The sequence below is a fragment of the Lissotriton vulgaris genome, chromosome 4_1 (assembly GCF_964263255.1).
Source record: "Lissotriton vulgaris chromosome 4_1, aLisVul1.2, whole genome shotgun sequence".
NCBI lineage: Eukaryota > Metazoa > Chordata > Amphibia > Caudata > Salamandridae > Lissotriton > Lissotriton vulgaris.
The window spans coordinates 433,474,658-433,499,509 of NC_141691.1; the positions used below are offsets into that span (position 1 = coordinate 433,474,658).

The 24,852-nt window shown below is 45.9% G+C and overlaps 1 protein-coding gene across 1 annotated transcript in view; it reads right to left on the reverse strand.

Annotated features, from left to right (window-relative positions):
• DIAPH2 (diaphanous related formin 2) overlaps nt 1-24,852 on the reverse strand; it is a 3,821,702-nt gene that overhangs the window by 912,834 nt on the left and 2,884,016 nt on the right. The gene's annotated exons all lie outside the window — the stretch shown is intronic.

Sequence of the window (24,852 nt, forward strand, 5' to 3'; positions counted from 1 at the left end):
CTGCCCGCTCTCTCCACCCTCATCATGAAAATACTCAGAAATATCAGATACTTCATACAAGCTTTATTGATTTTTCAAAAGCCTTTGATTACGTGGATATGAATTTACTGTAGAGCAAGCTGGCATCGTCGACAATTATGTCAAATCTTTTACGTGCTGTGCACCTTGTATAGTGAGATACCAGGGCAAATGTGAGTCTTGTCATGATCTAGGGCCTAACCCTGGTGATCAGAACCGGGGGAGGTTTAAAACAGGGGTGTGTCCTATCACCATTATTGTTTAACCTGTTAATTTCGGACCTGAGCAAAGCACTGGATGAAGCGCTTTCTCACTTCCTAAAATTGGGCAACCAACTGCTGGTGTTGTTACAATACACAGAGGACATCGCACTGCTGAACTTAACTTCAATTGGTTTGCAAAGTATATGATCGCCCTTTACTGTGAACAGAACTGCATGACAGTGTACCTAGAGCAACCAAAAGAGTAATTTTTGAAGGTGGCCAGAAAAAGATAGGAAAATGGTACCTGGGAGACAATCTGATGGAAAAAGTTCCAGTTACAAATATTTAGGGATATGGCTTCAAGATCGCAATTTCCCTCGGCGTCACCTAAACACACCACTTCGCAGTACTCATCACCACTTTTCAAAAATCATTTAACATGATTCCTCCACCAACCAGGAAACCAGGTCTAATGACAATCAAAGCTAAGCTGATCTCAATTTTAGCTTAAGGGTCAGAAGTCTTCCCAGGAAAGCTTAGCGTATTCCTCAACAACTCTCAATGCAAAGCTTTCGGCTCATATTTAATCTTCCTCATTCCACCTCACCTGCACAGATTCTGCCTCGAATTCATATTACAAGACCAAGGGCTAGAACCAGCAAAGCACCATTTTAAAATGCATGTCATTGCTAAGAGAGGCCAGGCTAGATACATTAGGATCTCCCACTTGAAAAGAGACTAAAGAAGGTGGCAAAGCGAAGCACTTGGCCAGTGTCAATAGCGAAGCATAAGAAGCTCTGGATACACGCATGTCTGGTAAAAAAAATCTACCCCACAATGCCTTTAAGCTTGCTTCGAATAAACAAAAAAAACTATAGTCATGGATCAAATACAAGGAATAAATACATACAAATCACTGAATCCGCAAGCTTACTTATATGAAATAATCAAAGGTTTCCACAAACTCAGATTTTTAGCCTTGAGGTTTGGCCCATCTCCTACTAGTGATGCACTCCCAACATGGATTTCAACACCTACTTCATCATTTTTCAGTCCGTGCCACTGTGGAAATCGATAATCCTTAAGTATACATGAGCGGCGTTCATTTATGTTCGCCACAACCACTGTTGAGAGCAAAGTGAAGATCGTGAAACATTGCCAGCGCCATCTTGCTTAGCGAGGGCCTCTGCGTCCGCGTAAGCATCAACCATTTTAGATATAGCAGCCATTTCATTCACTGCTAGTCACCTATGATTCACCCTGACCTAGCAATCATCCCCAGCACCCTGACTTAGCATGACCAAACGTACTGGGGTTGTAAAACCTTGTCCTCGTGACAAAGTCCCGCAGCCACTTCCCGCACTAAACCCATTTGTCCTTTCATCCTCGGCACATGAGCAAGGCTTCCTGATAACCTCCCTGACCGCACCTGGCTGCTCAATCCGGTCTCAGGCACTAACCGACCCCTGCAGACATAGTTTATTGCCCCCACACGGCAGGACTTGTAGCACTAACAAAGAAGTCTGATTTAATCAATAGCACGAACCCTCAGATCTGACCGATCCTACACACTTTTAGATCCTGTCGGAATGTCCAGCTGCAAGATAACAATCATCTGTTAGATTTTGGAGGGGGGACGACAGCTGCTGGGTCTGTGTGGAAACCTGCTGGAGGCAGGAATTCCAAGGATGTTTGACCACCAATAAACGAACTGAAATGTGTATAAAAGACTGAGCAGCGGAGAAGTTGTTAGAACACCTCCCAAAGACATTCTGCGTGTCCAAGTTGATGTGTTCTCCTCTGGAGTAATAAACCTGTTCTTGCCTTCCAGTGCCCAGCGCCTGCCTCTTTATTTTGTTAACTATTATTGAAGGGAATTAGAGGCGTCTTGCGCCGGGCAGCCTTGGTATTCGTTAGAGATTGGCTGCTTTTCTACACCATGACCAAGAAGAAACATTTTTGAACATACTATTCATCTGTCCAAACTTACAATCCGAAGATAGAAAGCTCTTACGCAACATCTTGAATACTTACGGAATGAGGACATGCTGTTATGCACTTATTTTCTGCTTACAAGGCTCAGCAATAGGCTCATGCAATAGTGTGCTTGACAAAGTTTATCACCCACACAGAGAAATTGCTTAAATTTGGGTCCAAGAAGCTTGATACACACATCCACAAAAAGCATATACACATTGAAGCACTCCCTGAGGCATTTTTTAAGCCCTCAGTACTTTACATGCATGGCACTGCACCATTATCGGACCACTACTACAATAGCATAATGGAAGCGGTGCCCGCTACACCCACAAACAGCCAGTAGAGCAGTCATTGAACATCCAGATTTCACTTGAGTGCGCTTTAAACCTCAGTTCACATATGAGTGCATTTACAATCGAACGAAGATCCACAGCAAGGCCTGTGTGACACATGCTGTGTTGCACCTTTCAAGCACTTGGCTGGTGTCATACCATCAGTGCTCCGCCGCTGCCATTGTTTTTTTTTTTTTTTGTAAGACATTTATTATAAACAAATAGAAAAGAAGATACACACTGCGTCATGCCAACAACCCGGAGGCAGGCCGCTATCAGGTAGGTCATACAAAAATGTCAAATAATCAGATCAGATGCCGTCATCCGGCCGAGTTAATCATTCAGAGGTAAACATGAAACACAATAAAATCTTTAGCGCATGCAGTGCGACTTCAGCGAGTAAACGGTCTTACTTTTCTTACAGTGCTGTTGACAATTAAAAGATAACGAGAAGCAATGCAGCCGCCTCTGAGTACGCAGCGGTCAATCACCCGCTACAGCGGTCGATAGATAGGATGTGTCCCTCAGCACCGTTTTTCTCCCAACAGGAACCCCCAACAAGTTAAACCAAAAACTTCAAACATAGGTGCAAGTACGTAGAAGCAGCATCCACACAACACTTCAGTCTACAAAAAGGGTCCCTCGGGCTGCCACAGATCGTTTAGAAAGAGGGCCAGCCAAAGTCAGGGCAGGCGTGTAATGGCATTATGCCTGTGCACATGTAGGGCAAAGGGCGTGTGGGGGGGGGGGGGGGGGAGGGGAGGAGGGGCAATGAATAGATCACAAGAGGTCCAGTGGGAGTGGGGGGGGCCAGGGACATAATCCGGGTCAGTGGGGGCAGCGGCCGCTTAGCGTGCGTCTGGGCAGGGCCTGTCAGTGTCAGCGCGTGATTACGGGAAACACAATCAGTAACCTACGCTGCGCGCACCTTCAGCCCATGTCGTCTGAGACACTCGTAGCACGTGAGGTACCCGGGGTGTCTAAATTCGTGCGTTCAGTCGTCCACTGTATAAACGGGCCCCATATGTCCGTGGGTCTGGAAGCGGTGGGCATGGTCTCCCAGTAGTGCGTCAGTTGTGTGTGGCCGTAAGTCACATCTCTAACCCAGCTCTCGAGAGAGGGGAGGGCTGGTCTGCCCCAGTGCAGTGCGACCTGTCGTTTGGCGTATAAAAGGAGTAACGCATGCAGTCTCCTGTCACAGGGTTCAGTGTTCTTAACATACCCCAGCAGACCCAGCAGTGGGGACGGTGAGTCATTCCTGTGTGTGATGTGATTAATAGCGGTGAAGACCTCCGACCAGTACACACTCAGCTTGGGGCAGCTCCAAGCCACATGGATAAAGGACGCATCTTCACCCCCACACTTCCAACAAGAGGCATCCTCACGAATACCCATTCGGTGCAGCAGTGTCGGAGTGCGGTAATATTGGTGTAGGAATTTGAAATGGATAAGCCGTAGCCGATAATTTGGGGATAAGGCCGTGAGTTGAGAACAGCAATACTCCCATGCGTCGTCCGGTAACTGGTCTCCCAGGTCCGCAGCCCAAGCGGTTTTGGCCGTGGCCACTGTCACCGGGGCCTGTTCCTGCATGCAGTTATATAATCTGGACACAAGTTTTTTGGGGGAGGGTCGTGAAAGCAAGTTTTGGAGGGCGGCTAGTGTGCAAGGTTCCTCCGGGAAGCACGGTCCTATCTTCTTGCAAGATTCCCTAAGGGAATGATATAGTAGTTTGTCAGCAAACGTGGAGGGCTGGTCGTCCCCATCAGCAGGCATCTCGAAAAAAGTGCCCTCCGGATACAGGTCAGCAAAGGTGAGAAGCCGATTTCCGCGGACAGTGAGGACGTCACCTCTTGCTGTCAAACACGGCAGCATCGGGTTGCCCCTCAGGGGGACAGCTGGCGCATATAGCAGGGCGAGACCGGCTCTCTTCTGAAGTTCGCGCCAGGACCAGCGGACCATTTCCACTGTGTCCACCTCACGCGACGGGCATGTAACTTTTCCGTAGAGTGCCACTCGTAGTGGCAAGGGGGCGACCACTGCTAGCTCCACCGCCGCATGCGGCTGGTAGGGGGTGGGGTATGCCCAGAAATGCAGGAACTGAGCTTGCGCACAGAGTGAATAGAGCTTCAAGTCCGGGGCGCCCAGGCCCCCTTGTCGGAGCGGAAGCGTGAGTAGGTCCCAGGAGACTCTGGCTTGGCCGCCAGCCCACACCAGTTTCAACAGCAGTGAGCGGACACGGGCGTGGAAACACGCTGTCATAGGCAGTGGTACGTTGACGAACAGATACAAGAATTTGGGGAGGACCACCATTTTAGCCAGTGCAATTCTCGCGACCAGGGACAGCGGTAGTTTGTTCCAGACTTCGACCTTCCCTTCCAACCAGTCCACCGCCCTACCGAAATTCAGCGACCACAGCTCCTGCACATCTCGGCTGATCCAGATGCCCAAATATTTGACAGCTTCCGTCTCCCATCTGAGGGGGTAGTCAGGGGCAGGGCGATCAGTGCCCTCCGTCAGGGGGAAGGCCACTGATTTCGACCAGTTAATGGATACTCCCGCCAGGCCCTCAAATCGTACAAATTCACGGAGTATCGGACTCAGGTTATCTTTAGGATTCAGGACGTATAAGGTGACGTCATCCGCGTATAGCGAGATCAGTAAACTTCTAGCACTAAAGCTGATACCCCTGGCGGTGTGGTGCTGCCGTATTCGAGCCGCAAGCGGCTCCATCGCAATCGCAAAGAGGAGCGGGGACAGAGGGCAACCCTGCCTAGTACCCCTTGAAACATTGAAAGGCTTGGATACGAGACCATTAACGCTCACCCGGGCTCTGGGTTCCGTGTAGAGGAGCTTGATCAGGGTCATGAAGTTCTGACTGAAGCCCATCCGCCGTAGTACACTGAAGAGGTAGGGCCACTCTAAGGAGTCAAAGGCTTTGGTGGCATCCAGAAACACCACCGCCGCCTGTACCGATGGGTGTAAATAGTGAAGGACAGAGAAGATCGTTCTGAGATTATGTGAAGTCGCGCGGCCAGGGATGAATCCCGACTGATCTGGAAGCGCTATTATGGGTAACATCGGTTGTAATCTATCTGCAATGACTTTCGCGTATATTTTAGCATCCACATTTATTAATGACAGGGGCCTGTATGAGTCTAGCTGTTGTTCATCTTTATCCGGCTTGAGAAGCGTGATAATTAGAGCCTCACGCATGGAGTCTGGAAGGGAATTTAACTCGAGAGCCTCGACAAAGACAGAGTGTAGTCTCGGCGCTAGTTCAGCTACGTAGGTTTTATAGAAGGAGGTGGTCAGGCCATCTGGGCCAGGGGCTTTATTGGCCGGCATGCTCCTAATCACCTGGGCGATGTCTTGTACGGTGACGGTGAGGTCCATGTATTGTCTGTGGTTGTTGTTGAACCATACGAGTGCTATGGAGTCAAGAAAGTCTCGCAGTGATGTCGGTGCCGTGGGTTGTTTCGAGGTGTAAAGGGTAGCATAGAAGTCAGCGAAGGCGCCTAGCACTGCCTCTTGGCCTACCACTAAGTGCCCGGTTGTATCATAAATAGTGTGGATATAGTTTGATTGAGTGCGGGGAGCAATCAGCCTGGCGAGGGTCCTGCTCGGTCTATCCCCCTCTCCATATCTGCGCGCTTCTGCTTGTTTCCCCAGAAACCGCACCTCCCGCTCCGCTTCCTCATTAAAGGCCAGCAATTTGGTTTTTAGAGCGCCAGCAATCTCCAACGATGGGTCAGAGCTAAAAGCAACATCAAGGTCTTTCAGTTCCCCCTCAAGTTTAGCCAGCGTGTCCCTGATGGTGCGGAGGACCCCTGCTTTTCGTGCTATACATTGACCCCTGATTACAGCTTTAAAGGCATCCCAGACAATAGCTTCAGATGAGGCAGACCCAGCATTTACAGCAAAGTATGTAGTGATGTCCTCCCTGATCTCCTACACGAACACAGGGTCTGTGAGCACGTGTGGGGGAAGGCGCCATTGGATCGCCCTATGTATAGTGTCGGGGGGGTGCAATTCCAACATACACGGAGCATGGTCTGACAGTGACCTAGCCATGATATCAACATTCGACACCCACGTCCCAACTTCAGGAGATACCAACCAGTAGTCTAGTCTCGACCAGGCAGCTTTATGGCAGGTGTAGCAGGTCCCCACTTTCGCTCCCGGATGTCTAGCTCGCCATACATCTGAAAGTAGACCCTCATTCATGATATCAAAGATCGCCTGACGCGCTCTAGTATGTTGCGGTCTGCTCATACCTCTACGATCCATGTCATCATTTAACACAATGTTGAAATCTCCCCCCAGCACAACCGTCTGGCAGTTCAGCAACACAATCTGCGCCCATACATGTCTGAAAAAGTTAGGATCGTCTACATTGGGGCGATAGATTGCAGCCAGGACAATGGGTCGCCCCTATAAAGACCCATGGAGTAGGACATATCTTCCCTCCACATCCCGCACCTGGGAGTACTCCCGCCAGTCTAATCCCCTACGAATGAGTATGGCTACGCCCCTCGCATAATTGGAGTAGATGGAAGAATAGACGTGCGCCCATCTGGAATTCCTCAATCGAGCTGAGGGGGTCACGTTCAGATGGGTTTCTTGTAGGAAGCAAATATCAACATTGTGTCTGGACAACATGCCATGCAGCAAACGGGCCTTCTTGAAGTCCCCAAGGCCTCTAATGTTCCAAGTCCAGAGTTTGATACCTCCCATTAAAGTACATGACAGCAACAAGCCCCCACCACAGATCCCCGCCCCCGGAGGCCAGTCGGGCACCCAGACACCAGAATCGCAGACATAGCGCGCCAGTATATAGCTATGTGTAGTAGTACATTGCACCATATATGAACCAAAACTTGCAACTCTCGAAAACCCCCCTCCACCCCCCTCCCTCAGCAACCCCCCAATCAGGTCGTGACAAATCCCAGTAACATACACGCAGAGCGTGGAAATAACCCAACATCAACAATAAAGGGAGGCACCCCATGAGGCGTGGTGCGCTCGGCAAACACCCCTGTATACACAGGGTGGCTACAGTCAAACTTTAAAGTTCCTGGGTCCTGGCAGTGACCCCATCCCGTGGTCCCCAAGGTTCGCAGGCAACCAATGTCTCAAAGGAGGCGCGGCAACAGCAGCAAAAGTTGGCGCACAAGTGCGTCTCAATGACTTACCCCCAATGAGCCAGTACGGGAGAAACGGACCAGTGTGAGAGGCTGATCCAGGCTCCCAACCCCAAGGCAAAGTGTTGATTCGCAGCCGTGCAGGGTGAGAGTCGTAGGTACCTCAGTCATTGTCACTGAGTTGCTCGAAAGCTTCCTCAAGTCTTGGCGATTTTCTCCTGGCACCAGCACAAATGTGTTTGGCGAACTTGAGGGCAGATTTGGCGTCAGTGAAGAAGTGAGAGGTGTTTTCGTGGTGAACCTTCAGCTTTGCTGGGTACAGGAGAGAGTAGGGCACTCCAGCTTGCAGTAGAATCTTCTTTGCTGGTAGGAATTCCTTACGGGCCGCTTGCACCAGGGGGGTGAAATCCGGGTAGAAGGAGATGTGATTGCCCTGGTGTGTGATCTTACCCTTCTCTCTTGCCAAGCGTAGAATGACGTCTCTATCTTGGTAGTTGAGTAGTTTAGCCAGAATCGGACGCGGTGGGGCGCCCACCGGGGTTTTTTTCCCAAGGAACCTGTGTGCCCTCTCCACCGTGAAAACCGGGGACAGGTCCGGATCAAACAGTTCATGCAGGAGGTTCGATACAAACGATTCCATCTTTCCAGTGTTTGTAGTTTCTGGAATGCCTGTAATGCGGATGTTGGATCTTCTGGAGCGTGCTTCCAAATCATCCGACTTGGCGCGCAAACTGTCGATTTCCCGCTCCAGCGTTGTGATGTGTCGCTTGGCCTGTTGTTGGAACTCACAACATTCAGTTTGCCTATTCTCGAGGCGGTCCAGTCTCTGCTCATGGGTGTCCACCTTTGCCTTCACGGATTCGAGTTGCGCAGCCATATTATCAAGCTTGGCATCTATGCTCTTCAAGCTGGTTCTCACCTCCATGATAAGGGCCCCAAAATCTATGTCCTGGGTAGCGCCCTGCGATGACGACGCGCCAATATCCGACTCCATCGCAGTGTTTTTCGGTGGTTTCCTATTGTCAAAGCTCAGTTTAGACTGTTTGATTTCATTTTTCCCCATCTCTGCAGTCCGATGAAATCCCCCGGTCACTCAATGGGGCAGCACCCGACCTCGCCACTGCCAGCAAGCGTCCAGTTTACCTTTGATTGGCCAGGCGGCGCCAGTGCACACCAGGCGTGCCGATTCAAACGCAGCTTGTCGGGCCAGCCGCGTCAAGGACCGTAGCAAGTGCCCAGTGAGGTCAGCAAACTGCCGCGCGCAGTAAGGGTCTGCTCAGGGCCCAAAATGGCGGGCTTCCGCAGTCCGCAGGAAAGGCGCAGCTCAGGGACTCCAGGGGACCAGGGCTGTGAGTCGCCTCCACGGGCGCTCGGCGATGTGCGCCACCGAGTTGAAGAATTGCGGGAGGTCTAGGCTCAGTTGCGGAGCGGTAGTGCCATCAGGGTAATCTCGTCCCTCCGTAGCCCCTTCTCACCTCTGCACCGGCCCCCGCTGTTATGTGGATGGTGCTAGCACGACTTCACCGTCTCTCACCGTGGTCCATTCGAGTCAGCGCCGCCCTCGGCGGACGTAGGATCACTGCACCACGGCGCGGCCGTTACCGCCAAGCCTCGCCGGTTTCCGCTCGCTCCTCACAACCCCTCGCCAGAGTAGATCGTGTTAGGCTGCAGCGGGGGTTCTACAGGAAGGCGCCTTCAGCAGTGCCGCAGCCAGCGTCGCCTCACCGCAAGATCCGCTCAAGTTGCAGGGCCTCCGCAGCCGCGGTCCACAGTGACTCGCGGCTCCCGGCAAGATGCACTTCCGGTGTGGGACTGGACCAGCCCGCCGGCCGGCGATATTTCAGTCCGTCTCCGCTTTGGATGAGAATCGTCTCCGCGCTCCAAACTCGAGTCGGAGGAGCACCTGGGTGTAATTAGCAGAACCCTGGAGGGATGGGGGTCTGCAGTCACCAGGAACAGGATAACCGGAGGATTAATAGTAGTAGCCGGCGGAGCTCACTCAAAGAGCGGCCATCTCGCTGCTCGGCTAGCCACGCCCCCGCCGCTGCCATTGTTTAGTGGCAGCACCCTACACCTTTTTGACATTCTATCAGCCATGACAGCAGCAATCACACATCCCGATTTCATTTGAGAACGCCTCAGACTTGAACTATAGGTCACGTTGGGTACTTCACGCAGGCTTCGTCGCACTCCTCAAGAATTGATCTTTGGATCACATGGCGTTGCACTTTTACAGGACTCTCACCTCAATGGCTTAATGGAAATTGGTTCTTACTGGAACGCATAATCAGTTAGCACAAAAGCCTCTTCGGTAGTTTCGGACATTTTGCACATTTTGGAAGACATGTGGTTAAACATGTCTTAAAAGCTCACCTGATTTGGCACTGGCCGATCACCTATTGTTTTTAACCCCTTTTTTTGTTCTGTTTTTTTGTATACTGTTTTTTATCATGTAAGGTTTTAATTAACTGCACCATAATTAGTAAATTCAAATGCAATCAATGGCGGCTTTCTTCAACATGTAGTAAATCTCGCTTAGAGTTACGCTGCATGTGCGTACTTGAAACCATGCTGCGCCCCACTTGTGAAGAAAATCACTATGTTTATTTATAATGCTTTACTCTGACTATAGGTGATTTAGCCTCTCAACAAAGAGGACAGAAAGTTGCTGAATCTGTTGATTGTAATGTCAGACTCAAGTACAATTAGGGATGTCTGATTATATTTCACAAATTAAAAGGAAAACAGCTCTTTCATGCATGAGGCAAAGATAAAGTCCCAGAGACATTATGTGGAATCTATGCCTTTCGCAGTTGTAGTGGTTGTACTTCATACACCACAAAGCCCCACAATGCACCTACTAGGGATTCCACTATGGAAGCCACTACTGAGCATGGCCTCTGGTGGTCAGTGCTGCCAAGGGTCCTATCTACCTTTCATTTAGTTGTGTTATCATTATTTATAGTTACCAACTTATAGTTTCTAACAATAATATTTATAGTTCAGCCTCACCACTCCACCAAGTTTTCCCTAACATCCCTTTCCATCACTGTGCTGTTTTTCTTCCAAAATCCTATCACAACCTCCAGGGATTAAACGTTCATGATATTGTTAATGCAGAAGACCTATGCCTGAACACAAAAGGACAAGTTTCCCTAACAAATGTTCAATAATTTTATTATTCTCTACGCTTGATGGTTTTTTGTTTATGTTCAGGCAATTGATATACCCCAAATAAAGAAAAGAGTAAAAATAAATCCTCATTGCAACCATTTATGAAAGCTTAGTTCAGCTATAGATAAGCCATAAAAGTTTCATTGACAGATTCTTGAATTTGTGGTTCCACAACATCATTGTCTGAATATTGTCTAAGTCAGGGGTCTCTGACCTTTTCTGTAATGAGAGTTACTTCTGATCAATGAAAATAGTCATTAGCTACTAAAGCACCAGTGGCTCCTCTGCTAAGGCAGAGGAGTGTCACCCCACTGCTTTTCAGCAGTGCAAAAAAGGAAAAATAAAAAGATAACAACACAATATAATTATCATTTTATTTTGCCTGCTGAGGCAGTTTCGCGAGGTGAGGTAGGGCTGTTCACAGAGCAGTGGGATTAGTGGTTGGGGCACTTGGGCCAAATTGGGCTGGCCAAACAGTCATGCTCACTTAGCAAGTTCCCCACCCGGCTGTATTGCACAACTTGGGTGGTACATATGTACAGGCTCCCAGTCCCTGTCTGAGCACCGAACCACGGTGCACAGACCAATCACGGCACTGCTGACATGCTGGTTGGCTTAGGACAGCCTATGTGCTTCCTGCTTTCATTCTGGGACTCGTCAGGAAGAGAAGCGGAGGAGAGATGACAGAGGAATGACGTGGCCTTGAACAGGTAAGTGTATTTTCTTTTCTTCAATACCCCTGCCCTGGCACCCCCAATCCATGCCAGACGGCACTGCACTAAAGGCCAAATAACTTGAGCATTATTACCAGACACCCCCATGCCCAGCTTTATTGACTGTAAACCTAAAGTCCATGGAGCCGATACTATGGTTTGAACAAAATACTGTAATTAGGGCTGCCATGTGCATCAGTGAGTGCATGGTCTGTGGGGATGTATGAACATGTCTGTGAATGAATGAGATATATGTGTGTATGGGTGACTGAGAGCCTGTGTCGTATGTACTTATGGCACATGACATATATTTTTCCATATGTGGCACAGTTACATGTACAGCACAAACATAAAACAATTTCTTGTAAATGGGAGAAATTGAAGTGCCCAAAAATGTTCTGCCAAATTATTTTCCTAATGAGGAATATTTTCCTGTACTTGATGGAGCATTTTTCTGAACATTCAATTTCTCCTTTTAAAAAAAAATCAGATATAAATTTGTCAGGGTATGCTCAGACGTGAGTCCCTTGCTTACTTTGCTGCTGGATTCAAGCAAGCCTGGCTGAAGACGGCTGTAATGCCAGAAACCGGTCCTTGGAATCTTGAATCCGGTCTAGGGAAGGCATGGCTTGGCAGTTCGGGCTGGACTGTTCCCATGAGGCACAGGGTCAGACTGATTTGCATATGGCCATGTCTGAACTGGGGTGGCAGAGTGGGCTAAAGAACGGTGATGGATTAAACCTGATTGGTTCAGATGCTCTGTCCATCACCACCCCCTTTTGTACCGCTTTGTTTGCCATAAGTTGGAAGGGTTTGCTCAGACGTGAGTCCCTTGTTCAGTTTGCCACTGGATTCAAGCAAGCCTGGCTGAAGACGGCTGTAATGCCAGAAACCGGTCCTAGGAAGCTTGAATCTGGTCCAGGGAAGGCATGGCTTGGCAGTTCGGGCTGGACTGTTCCCATGATGCACAGGGTCAGACTGATTTGCATATGGCCATGTCTGAACTGGGGTGGCAGAGTGGGCTAAAGAACGGTGATGGATTAAACCCAGATCTGTTGACTGAATGTGAGTGTTTGATTGGTTCAGATGCTACGTCCATCACCACCCCCTTTTGTACCGCTTTGTTCGCCATAAATTGGCAGGGAATGCTCAGACATGAGTCCCTTGCTCACTTTGCCACTGGATTCAAGCAAGCCTGGCTGAAGACGGCTGTAATGCCAGAAACCGGTCCTAGGAAGCTTGAATCCGGTCCAGGGAAGGCATGGCTTGGCAGTTCGGGTTGGACTGTTCCCATGAGGCACTGGGTCAGACTGATTTGCATATGGCCATGTCTGAACTGGGGTGGCAGAGTGGGCTAAAGAACGGTGATGGATTAAACCCAGATCTGTTGACTGGGTGTGAGTGTTTGATTGGTTCAGAGCTCCGTCCCTCACCATCCCTTTTTGTAACGCAGATATAAATGTGGGCAACGTGTCTACCAACCACTGGGAGAAAAATGTCGCTGTGTGTTGGTGAGACACTTTGAAATGGGAGAAAATTCAACTGAAGGATTAACTTTATTTTTTTTTGCATTACATAAAATTCATCATTATAATTCCTTTCCATGTGAAATCAGCAGGCATTTTACTCCAAAGTAGACTAGACATTGTGCCATATTTCTAACAGGAAAATACAGTCATTTGTTTAAATGTGAGGAATTTAAATTGAAGAAACATGTTTCATAAAATATTAGAACTTAATTGGCTTAATTTAAAGAAGAGAAAATGATTAAGACTTGTATTTTTCAGTTATAAATATGGCACTATGTAGCATACAGAAGCATAATTTGTGCTCAGCCTCCAATATTGATTTGAGAACGGCTTTTATATTGAAGAGTAAATACCTTACTACTTCGGTTCTGAATTTCTGTGACCCACCTATGTCATAGATCTAAGTGGAGCACTGCTCATTATCAGGGTCTGCTATCTGCAGCTTGATAGTAATGTAAAATAAGCATCGTCTTCCCTTTTTAAAAGGAAAGCCCAATACTTATTTATTGCAGTTCTTAGTTAAAAATGAACTCTCACCTGTGAGCTACTCTGAAGGTTTCAGTGAGCTACTGCTATCTCGCTGATCGACTGGCTGGAGACATCTTGTCTAAGTATTGTGTGCTAAATCTTGTCTATAAAGGTATCACCTCGATTGAATTAATAATATACACTCTACACCTAATGGGATGATAGTAAGTACACAATAGTTATGTCAGGTAGTACTTCTCTATGCAATATTCTGTCATATTCCATCATAAATTGCACATACAGGCTTCGGGCTTGGATTCAGGGCATTGCACATCCTCGGTCATGTACTCTCTGGGTCTTTTCCCCACTGTTCAACTATTTAAAGGTTCTTTGTGAGATGAGTTGTGCAGTTGATGATCAGAGGCACCTGTTGGTTTAACCTTGGGGTGAACGTTTCTGTAGAAAGTTGGGCCCTTGCCTTAGTAGGTTTTTTGCGGAGAAACTTGAATGTACTTCTCGTCTTCACTGACAGTCAATATAGTGTTCACTAATCTGATTTGAAGAGGTTATTCCCCTGTACCTTATGTGAAATACTTACAGCTGAGTTTAAGACTCTTGTATCCTAATCATACATGTTTTTAGAGTTCAGGATAGATATTATAATAATAGAGTGTGCCATCACAAGGGCCCTTGTCAACTCATATCGATGGTCTGTAAAGGAGAGGAAGAAAGTAAATTATTCTTTTGAATGTGTGTATGTATGTATGTGTGTATTATGCAGGTGAGATGAAAGACAGTTTGGAGTCGACCAGGATTCCAAAGATCCTCACCTTTTCAGTTGTGTAAGAAGTTGGATATATGTTTGGGGTCAAATCAATCGGCAGCACTTGTTCTAAGGCAAAACTTTTACAAGATATGCCCGTAGCCTTCGGTCATACATGGGAACATTTCTGTCATTCAAAAAAACAAAACACACAGGTAGGATGATTTAAAAGCCAATTCTCACTTGTTGGCTATGACTAAATCCATTGCAGCTCAATTCCAGACAGTCCAACCTATTACTTGTGTCTACATCAGAGGAATTATAATCCTTGGTATTGCAGGGTGCTGATGTATAGAATGGTCTACTCAAAGTACAGAGAGCAATGTAGAGAATGAAAATATTTTGCACACATCAAAGATATAATTGCTAGGTCACTCCTCCTCATCCTCCTTAACATACCTTCTTTATTTCGCTGTGGATTTAGCCAAGAATTTTTGATTTTTCTACAATTATTCATATAAGATGCTTGTTGGGACTTTCAGACAGCCTTCTTCATCCACTGGTCTGCTATTGTGTCAGTCACATTTTCCTTCTGTCCGCTATAGCTTGCAACAGGTGGCAGTCGATCCATTGACTAACTTCACTGTGAGTTACAGCATTCTTCCCTTTCACATGTAGCACATCCAAAGTTGCTTCTTAAAGTACCATGGACTGTTTTCAATGTATTATTCTTGATACCAAAAAAGGGTTTTTCTTTAAAAGCATTTTTCGTTTTCTTTGGATTAACGAGGGCCTGTCAGTTTCCTCATCAATAAAGATTAGCTAAATCTATGACAAAAAAAATAAACATTCAAAGAGTCAAAGGGCTGGTGACCAACGCCATACCTATTGGCTTTGCCAATGCCTGTTAATATTTTGCCGTTCATTTCTCATTTATGACCCAGAAAATGTGCTGTACCATGTTATGCCCTGCATGTAATCTTGCAATATAGCATATTGGAGATCTGTATAGGACTTCCAATGCCTTTGCTCCTTTCTCTTTAAATGTGCAAATGAAAAGGTCATGCTCTGCCAAGGATAATGACATGGTAAACTTTTTTAGCCATCAAAAGATAGGCAGCTTCCTTTTGATGATCCTTCAACAAGAGCGACGCAAAAAAATATAGCCCATGTTTTATTTATAGATCCCTCTATGATGAGGCCTGTGTTGTGACAAGCAGCCCGTCAAACAACTCTCAACAGAGTGGCAACTATATTTTACAACAGACCACAATGCTTCTTTGGAAGCCTATTAATGTCAAAAGAAATTAAAAAGGCATGCATATGCAGGACAGGCGTATATTAGGAAGGACTCGGGGGTTTCTAATGACGCCGGATTCGAAGAGCCGCTCTGAAAGCCGGCAGGCTGCTTGTTGACATGTTCATTTGCTCAAGTACATTTGGGGCTATACTTTTCCAGTTTTGTACTGAATTGCAGACTTATAAATCAGTATTTATTGTCCAAGTTCCCAGTCTAAACTGTCAACAGCACAAATGTGAAAAAGGGCTAGTGATATAAAACAGGTTAATTGTTTTTTCTTAGTCACGAATGTTTGGGAGAACTGGAAAGTCGTGCACCTATACAAATTAATCTGTCCTGATATTGGGCACGAAAAAGATTTTAGCGCAACAATATTAACTTTTATAATGGAATATAAACCATAGATAGAGAGCACATTGTACACAAGGAGATGCAAACAATGATTTAATAAGGTAGGCTGAGGAGAAGAAAGCCTGGAACAGTTTATCTAAGGGAAGAAAACTATCTTGAGCACCATTTGAAATCATTAAACAGATAATTCAATAACGTTGTTTCTTTTTGAAACAGTAATTTTCAGATACTGAAAGCGGAGCTTCATTAAGAATAAATAGCTTGGTTCAGAAGCTATACCGACATTTTCCGATGAAATGCAAGGAATAGAAATTCTGTTAAAAGAAGTCTTACTTTTGAACTTTTAAAAAGTGAGCCGTTAATAGGGCCGGAAACAGGGTCGGACGGGGATAGAAAATAGTCCTGGGCAACGAAACAAATGGTCCCATCAGCCTGTTATGTTAATTTTTATTTATTGAGTGCGTGTTCACCAGTGGTTTCTTGGCGCCATGGGATTTATTACTAATGAGTCAAGAGAAAAAGTTAGAGACAAGACTAGGCTTGTTTGAAGAGCAGCGTTTTTGCCTCTTTTTGAAAATGAACAAGAGTTTGCAACTGTATGGAAAAAAATGAAGAGCTCCAGATAGACAGGGACATGAAAGAGAAATTGCAGCCACCCATAGCCACTTTCTTAAATATAGGCACGGCCAGCAAGAAAACGCAGACAAAGGGCAAAGCTCCCACACTGGACAGTACGTAAAGAGAAGGAAGGTGCACCAGAAAAAGTCAGTGAGCTTCAAATATATCCAAAAATATCCTTTATTGTAGCAGTAGTTTAAAATTGGACATCAGCCAACGCGTTTCGTTCCGAATGGAACGTCGTCAAGACTCAAATATCTTAATCACGGTCCGATTAATTTGTGTGTATGGGTCAATATTTCCCAAAGCTCAATCAAGGTAGATAAAAGCCTAAATTTGCAAGCCACAAAGACAGTACCCGTGCGCAACAATCTTCCAACAAAGGATGGCACAAAATGTTAGCCAAAATCCTCCATATGCATAAAAAAGCTGAGTCGCAAAGGAGAATCACTTTCAATATTTCAGAATTCCGAAGGCCAGTGTAGCGGCCAATAGTTCTGGTCAGTGTAGACACCAACAGAACCGATCCCTCATCCGGAAGTGATTTGGTTGGAGTAATAGAAAATTAATAAGTAAGTAATTTATGTACGTTGTCCTGATGTTTTCCATAGGGAGTATCGGTGAGTAGGGTCTGGGCATCTTGGAGAAGTGTGGCTCACTGGTTAGAGCAGGCAGACCTGGATGCAGAGGTCAGCCCGGGACCAGGGTTCAATTCCCGGCTCGACGGGGTCTTGAGTCCTAAAATGTCCATGGACTCGACAATTCTCGCTCCGGTGCCGACTCCATTCATGGGTTCACACTCTGCAACTCTGGGCAATAGCTTGCTTAATCTCCACCACGGCCCCTCGCGGCGGGATGCCTAGCTTTCACCTTGCGGATACCCTGCCGGGGTTATCTCACAGGGGAATACCAGGACGGGTTCCCTAAGCAAGCGCTTAGAAACCAGTGGTGATTTGCGCTATATAAATTCCTGTACATTTACATTTACATTTAGAGCCAATACTCAGCGATGGACTTTGCTTGACCCAATGATATAGTGAGCCTTGCTCACTGGTGCAGTACAGTTTGCTCCTGTCCATGCTATACGTTTTGGAGTGAGTGAATCTTACTTTATTGTTTCCTGTGCAGTACCTAACTTTTCACATGTATATGGGTAAGTTCAATTTGCACATTGCATTCCATGTCATGCTACACAAGTCAAGCCACACAGAGCAAGACAGAGATTGTAAAATATATGGGCCTTAGCTACTGAATGCAATTGTTTCTGTTTCTCTCTGACTGTAAACACCTTCAACATCTGAAGATGCGGAGGGATTAGAACTATGGTTTTAAAGTAATTGACATAGTAAGGGGTGGTGCTTGAATACTCTTTTAAGCTGTCCGTTCTTAAGAATCTTGATCTCATCCTCAAAGCAACTGCCGCTGCTATGGATGTCAGGAATTACCCAGGTGCTAGGGGCTGGTGAGCCAGCTGTGTGTACTGTGGATCGGCATGTCACCGCAGGAGGACCCCTACAGAGCATGTGACGTAGGGACATGCATGTGGACTGATTTCTTAAAGGGAGAGCAGGAAAGTAATTGAAGATGTGTATGCCTATTGTAAGGCTCGTTGGAGTGATATTATCAGCAAAGCATGAAGGGTTTGTGTTAGGGGCCACAGCAGCCTCTGTGTTGCCAGACGTTGTTTGAGTACTGAGATGGTGTAGGAGGAGTCAGCCCAGTGGTGGAAATAAAAAATTTGCTAAAAAAACAAAATATGTCTGTTGAGACTTGATTATTTGTTGGGGAGCTCCCCTCATAGGCTGTGTTAAAAACTTGCTCTGGTGTTTACCTCACAAATATTACTATGAAAAAGGTCCTACATTTCCGCTGGTTGTAATCACCCCCTGTACGCCCGACAAAGCTTTCGGATCTAAGAACAAATGCTGTTGGAAGTGCATCGATATAAAAAAAACTCATTGTAGTAGCTGCTTTTTTAAAGTCTTGGATCTCATCTATTCAATGTTTCCAGTGTACTAACTGTGTTCTGTAATATGTTGTGTGGTTCAGGCCTAAAACTACCTCGGATGAGATTTCCAAAATGGAGACTGGGCCAATGAGCCATCATTTTACACAGCAATATGATTTTCCTATTTTCTGGGTCATAGAATTAAAACCTTTAAACCAGTGAACTTAAGCTGCAGAGAGACATGTTTATCAATGGTTTCACTTGAAGTGACACTGTATGAAAGAACGCAATTTGAAAAAAACTTTATTTTAGAAAAAGCCCAGCATCCCACGAAGCCACCTGATGTAGATATTGAACAGCAGTGGAAAGAGCAAACTTCTGCTCTCAGCAGGGACACCAACACGTGCCTACCCTTGAGGATATATGACAGAGTTTCCTGGGAGGATAAGGTCTGTGACTTTGTGTATGAGCCAAACTGCAGCAGATAAACACCTCGCCCCAGGGCAGCAATATTCGCAGGCTTCCTCAAATAAATACTCAAAGACCAAAAAACAAAAAGTAATTTTGAAACATTTAACACTCCAGTGAATTAGCAATGACATCTGATTGCCTAGTTATTATCTTACTACATCGAAAGCTTGTACGGCTTAGGTTTTCAGAAAACCCATTTCAGTTGCCAAGAATGCACATGAACAGAGCCTGATCGTGCCATTATTTTTGAAGCTGTGAGCCTCCCTGCTTCCTTCTTCCAGTTCTCAGCTCACAATCTACCCAACAGATGCCATACATGATGCTCATGACTAGTACTATACATAACTTTGATTTATCATTGTTATTATTAATAATAATGCAACTTTTATAATAACTAATTTGTAGTATTTCCTAACATGCATACATTGGCAGATAGATGTGCTCAAAAGAGTGGTGCTAATTTAATTGTCTCACAAAGTTAAAATGGTGAGTCAGCCCCGCTTTTTTCCAGACCTGCAACATAGTGTTAAAGTACCCACTCCTGTTCATTATAAGGATATCGTAAGTCGCCGAGGATTTACATAACCATATAGAGAAACGAGGTCGAACTATCTAAGGAGGGCAAAAAATAAACATGTTCTTGCTGCTTGTCATTGTATGCTAGAAAAATAAAGCAGAAGAAAGAACAGCAACGTTCTGCTTTCGTTGCTTTAAACAACCGCTTCAATTATGCTCCATGACCCAACTAACCTGCCAGAACTGAATTGTAATAACTTATAATAGTCGAGTTCTGATGTCTTTTCTTTATAATCAGCAACTGGGTACATCACAAGTTGTCGATTATAAAAAATTAGAGACTGACATTTAACCAGGGATTACAGAATCCCATGAATTGCACATATTTCTTTGTGGCAGGTGCATTACATCATTGAGCTGGTTTGGTACATAACACAGCCTAGAACTTTTTTTATAAGCACAGCCTTTTTTATTGGCTTTTATATAGTTTAAAAGAAAATGAAATATCTTCTAATATAAAGGGATACTCCCATAAAAAATGATCTCTTTATGTACACTTTCAACAGTCAACTCCCACCTGCATTTGTTACCACTTGCACTGTATCAATACTGCATCACATATCTATGCCCTTGTTTAGACTATATCTCAGAGCATAAAGTAGTAGGTTTTTAATCATTTTAAAGATACGGAAAGACCTCTGAATCCAGTGTATTACAGGATTTAAAAGATAAAATAACGTGCACACATTTTTATCCTGTTATACAAATAAATCCACCATCATTAACGCCTTATCCGCGGTGGTTTTTCCGCCGCGTTGCGGGCATGCTATTGAGTGGGCGGGGCTCCGTCCGCCGTTGGCCAACGGCAGCACCCGTGAGGTAGTGCTCCAGTTGGCCGACGGGAGCACGGAACGGGTTAACAGACATAGTAATATTGATTTAAGAGTAAAAACAAGTCTTGTGCGCTGGGAACATTTTTGGGATCCCTCAAGGTTTAGTCTTGCATCAGGGTAAATTACTTTTGTTTCTGTTTGGGTTACTATCCAAAAGGCTACCTAATCTTTTGATTTTAGAACTTCCAGTTCCTACCGTACGCTTTCTAATTATCGCTGGCATTGCTCTTTTTATCTTTGCTTAACAGCTTTGCCTTCTATAATCAGTTTTAAAGCTCTGAAATTATTGCACAGAATGCAAACACTATCTATTCTGCTCCCAGGACGCTTTTTACTCTTCCATAATAAATGTTCACGACAACAGCTAATTCTGTTTATGCACATAGCAGCTGAATATTATCTGTTTAATATTAACTGACAATAGAAGAGAATCACAACAGATACCGTGCACAACATTCTTTATTTTCTTCAATTTCCATATCAATTGCATGCTTTTTTTTCTTGATATGTTATATTAACATACTGAAATTAGCCTGGGAGCCAAGATTGTGCAATACATTACATACAGACACACTCCCATATATGAATGGACATACACACAGCCATGTGCACACAAGAAAATACAGACACACCTGCATACACAGAAGAACATGTACTCAGACACACGACAAGCCCACACACAGACTATTTTTTTCGATTCTCCTCCCACTCTATCTCTTTGTAGGAGACCTCTGATCCAAAGAGGATACAAAAACCACAGCCTTTTCAGCCCAGCAGAGTAAGGGGCAATAGACATAATTAACTGTCGAGAGAGGAAAGAGTCAGTGAAGAGCACCGTGAAGATACTGTACATACAGCATACATTTTGCAGAGGTAAATGTACAGATTGTTCAGAAAACATCAAAAGACAACATACCTTCAACCCAATCAGTGAGCCTCTGCCTATAGCTTTGGGTACATCACAGCCCAGCTGTCACCAGTGTGTGTAGGATCAGCCCAGTAATGCTAGGTACAGATCCCCAGTCATGCATTTATTAGAGAGAATCTACTTGGAAGGGGTAGGGTAGAAAATTCAAAAGATATGCATAATATTAGAAACCATTATAAACACAGATGATGAAATGTCTATACACAAGTCAAAAATAACAACCTCACCAGTAAATTCTCCCCTGGACTATTCTATGGAGCACCATTTTACTTGGTTAAGACAATTTTGGGAGTGGAGCAAAGTGGGGTGATTTGGATCCCACTTTTATAAACATTTTCCAGAAAGAGATCGGGATCTTACAAGTGTCCTTCTCAGGCTGCTCTCCTCCACAGCCTTTACTTTTGAGTGATGTGTCTCAGAGCAGGTAGTGGGGTGATTGACATCAAAGCATGAGCACAATAAAGTGTTAGATGTCTGCACTTTGATGTCATTAGACTTCTTGAAATAGTAATCAGGGACAGACAAAAGGGTCAACCTTGCCTAGAAACTTCCTCAAGTTGAACAACAGAAACTTCAGTCCCACCCTCCACTCCTGCCATTCATCAAACCGCACTGCTCAGTATGAACTAATCAGCTGTCCTCATCCTTCATTTTGTACCATTCTAATCAATAGTAAGCCAAAATGGATCTCACCGGCTTCAGGATGCAGACACACACAGAGTTCCTACTACCATACAGGTATCACACGCTCACTGCACACCCACATGCACTTGACATTCAAAAGGGATGCCTGCATAAGATTCTAGATCTTCAAATTATGGTGGCACTTTACATGAGAGAAGTCAATAGAACACACTCTTATTGACAGAAAGGAAAAATACCGGGTCACAATGAAATCACGCAACACAGTAAACTGCCATCACTGCTTTAGGTGATGCATCCATGATACAACAGCAGACCACTATCTTCTATAGAGGTATGCTAGGTGAGCCCATCCAAGTCTTGGGACTGGTCTCTGGACCTTTCCTTTTCAGGGATGGACTTAGGCCCCTACACTCTTTCAGTAGGTTAGTGTGATGCTACGGCTACAAGCAAAATTAAGATAATAAATTAATTTACTATTGGGCAATCATGTTTGGGGTACCTTTCAGTTCACTGTGTAGAGTATATTCTCTTCCCAGCAGTTATACTGACATACGTCACCCTATCATCTGGGCACTGAATCTGATCTGAATACAAATAAATGAAAATGGTTATTAGAACTGTGAGCCTTGGGGGTTGGACTTCCACCAAACGTTTAGCCTTCTCCCCTTCTGTTTTGCTGAACACATTTTTATTGGCCTTAGGTGTCTGTGCATGTTACAACTGCTAACCAGTGCTAAAGTTCTTGTGCTCACCCCTTAACACATGGAAAATTTGGCTTACACCTGATTGGCATATTGAATTTGCTTATATGTCCCTAGGAAAGAGGTATGCCATATACCCAGGGTTGGTAAATTAAATGCTACTAGTGGGCCTGCAGCACTTATCATGCCTCCCACTTAAGTTGCCCTTTCAAAAATTTCTCAGGCCTGCCAATTGCAGACTATGTGCAATTTTAAACTACCAATTTGACTTGGCAAAATTAAACTTTTTGCCAAGCCTAAAACCTCACTTTTAATACACATAAGTCACCTTTAGGTTATGCTGCCATGTTTGGTGTCTAAGGAATCGTAATTTAAACCTCTCGTTAATAGTAAATTTGGGTTTTAAGTCACAATTCTTAAAAATGCCACCTCTAAGGGTGTTACCCAGAAACCGGTCCCAGGATGCTTGTTTCAGGTTCAGGGAAGACCTGGCTCGGCAGTTTGTGCTGGACTGTTCCCATGAGGCACAGGGTCAAGACTGATTTGCATATGCTGGGTCTGAACTGAGGTGGCGAGGTGAGCTAAAGAAGGATAATGGAATCAACCTAGATCTGTGACTGGGGGTGAATGTCTGAAAAGTTTCAGCACTCCGTCCATCATCTCCTTGTGTTTGCTTTGTTTGGCCTATGTTGGCAGAGTATGCTCAGATGTGGGTCCCTTGTACACATTGCCACTGGATTCAAGCTAGCCTGGCTGATGAGGGCTGTTAGCCAGAAATCTGTCCCAGGATGCTTGTTTCCAGTTCAGGGAAGACCTGGCTTGGAAGTTCAGACTGGACTGTTCCCATGAGGCACAGGGTCAAGACTGATTTGCATAAAGCTGGGTCCGAACTGAGGTGGCGAAGTGAGCTAAAGAATGATGATGGATTCCACCCAGATATGTGACTGGTGGTGAGTGTCTGAAAAGTTTCAGCGCTCTGTACATCATCTCCTTGTGTTTACTTTTAGATTGTTGGCATTTTCTTGTCCTCACAGAAGAACGTTTTCCCGTCCAGCTTGATCTTGAGCCGGGCAGGAAACAGCAACGAGTACTGGATGCCTTCCTCGCACAGTGTGTTTTTTACCTCCAAAAATGAAGAGCGACGACGTTGCACCTCCAGTGTATAGTCGGGAAAGAGGGAGACTTTACTGTTCTCTACTGTAAAGGGACCATCGGAGCAGGCTTTTCTCAATAACAAGTCCCGGTCTCAAAAATGGAGCAGCCTAGCCACCACCGCACGTGGAGGACGGCCCGGTGCCGGAGGGAAGGCAGGCACCCGGTGGGCCCTCTCCAAGGTGTAATATGGAGAGAGACCCTGGGGTGCCACAACATCTCTCAGCCATGACTCTAGGTAGGTGACCATATCCCGCCCCTCCACTCCTTCTGGAAGGCCCACTACCACACATTGTTCCTCCTATTACGACCATCCGCAACTTCAGCCCTCTTTTCCAGGGTAGAGACCTTACGCGCAAGCTTGCCAACTTGAGCTGATAACTTGTGGTGGGCAGGGGCCAGCACCACCAGGTCTGCCTCCGACTGTTTCACCCTGTCTGCAAGTTTGGCATGTTCGGCGCAGCAGGCCCGGGCCCACCGCCACAGTGCTGATGTCCTGGTGCAGTGTCGCCTTAGTGTCCACAATGGCTTCCAGGATTTTGGATAGTTGTTATTGGACTGGGACATCCACTGGATTGTCCCCTACATCTTTTGCAGCGGTCTCCAGTGGAATGGACTCCAGGTCTAGTGGGGGTCCGGCTTTTTTCCCCCTCGGTTTACTCATGTTCGGGAACCCAGGTTCGGTCACCCTCAACCGGGTCCTTCTCTCCCTGGGCCAACACAACGCCTCCGCCAGTGTCAACAGTACCCAGCACTCCAGGGTATTGTCGGCCCGACAGGCCTCCATCTGTGGGTTTCTCCTGCTGACTTTCTGGCGCCTTTGTTGGACCAGGCCGCCCACCCCAGAACTGGTAGACACACCACAAGGGTCACCCCAACGCTATCACAACTCTGTCCGGTACCAGCGCCAACTCAGTTGCGTGCAGCCACTGAAGGACTCCGAAGCCGCTCTTGGGAGCGTCTCACCACTGCTCCCTGGCACGGGACAGGAACCAGCAGGCCTCGGGC